We start from the raw sequence: 1,347 nt of genomic DNA on the forward strand, positions 1-1,347 counted from the left end.
CTTCCCCACTAGCCCCATTCAAGCTGTCTAGAGCAGCACAGGGGACTTCCCCACTAGCCCCATTCAAGCTGTCTAGAGCAGCACAGAGGACTTCCTCACTAGCCCCATTCAAGCTGTCTAGAGCAGCACAGAGGACTTCCTCACTAGCCTCATTCAAGCTGTCTAGCACAGGCCAAGCCTTTCATCATTCATCTGCTCAAACGGTCTATGCAACACACACACACACACACCCACCCAAATGTGTGACTGCAAATGACGGTGACCTCAGAGGAGTAAAGCTTTGTCTTGATCGACTTCTCCAGAACCTGTCCACTCTCGTCCGTAATCGCAAAATACCTGTTTTTATTTGGTGATCTCACGGAACATTGAAATAACAGACAGCTGCTTCATTCAAGGTTTTCTACACGGTTCCGTGTTGCCTTAACGACGACCCCGAATCATGACTGTGTCTGGGGTGACAGAGGTGTGGTACTCCACCTTCCTGTGTCTACTGTATATACATACGGCTCTAAACTAAGGTCAACTATTTATGTTTGAGGTATTTTCAGACTCCAAGTTGAACAAACTGGATGTGTGAAGCAGTGCCAGCGAGTGGGTGATGAACCATTGATATTGGCTGTATATTTTCGAACGCAGGTGCCAATACCACCATTGAGGCCAGACTGAGTCTGTCTTGGCAAGCTGAGCACACAGTGAGTAGCATTATGAGCAGTTGTGTGTCCAGGAGTATTTTCAGAGTCAGTCTGACTCACCTCATCCGTAGACCTGTCCATCTGTTTACCCTTGGTACCTCTGTTCCATTCTCATCTTTAGGGGTAATTGTTTCATTATCCTCCACGCGACCTACAAAACCAACCACACAGTCAACAATAGAACTATATAGGAAGCACTGGCTAAATCAGTGGCAATGATAATAATGTATTATTGTAATAGTGGTGATGTCTCAATTCTTAATGCCAATTACAGAATTCAAACACATACAGATCCTCTGTAGTTCAGTTGGTAGAGCATGCGCTTGCTACACCAGGATTATGGGTTTGATTCCCGGACCCACCCATAAGTATGGCTATAAGTCGCTTTGGATAAAAGCATCTGCTTAATGGCATATACAGTGGGGAGAACAAGTATTTGATACACTGCCGATTTTGCAGGTTTTCCTACTTACAAAGCATGTGGAGGTCTGTCATTTTTTATCATAGGTACACTTCAACTGTGAGAGACGGAATCTAAAACAAAATTCCAGAAAATCACATTGTATGATTTTTAAGTAATTCATTTGCATTTTATTGCATGACATAAGTATTTGATACATCAGAAAAGCAGAACTTAATATTTGGTACAGAAACC

Source organism: Salvelinus sp. IW2-2015, linkage group LG4p (assembly GCF_002910315.2).
Source record: "Salvelinus sp. IW2-2015 linkage group LG4p, ASM291031v2, whole genome shotgun sequence".
Classification (NCBI taxonomy): domain Eukaryota; kingdom Metazoa; phylum Chordata; class Actinopteri; order Salmoniformes; family Salmonidae; genus Salvelinus; species Salvelinus sp. IW2-2015.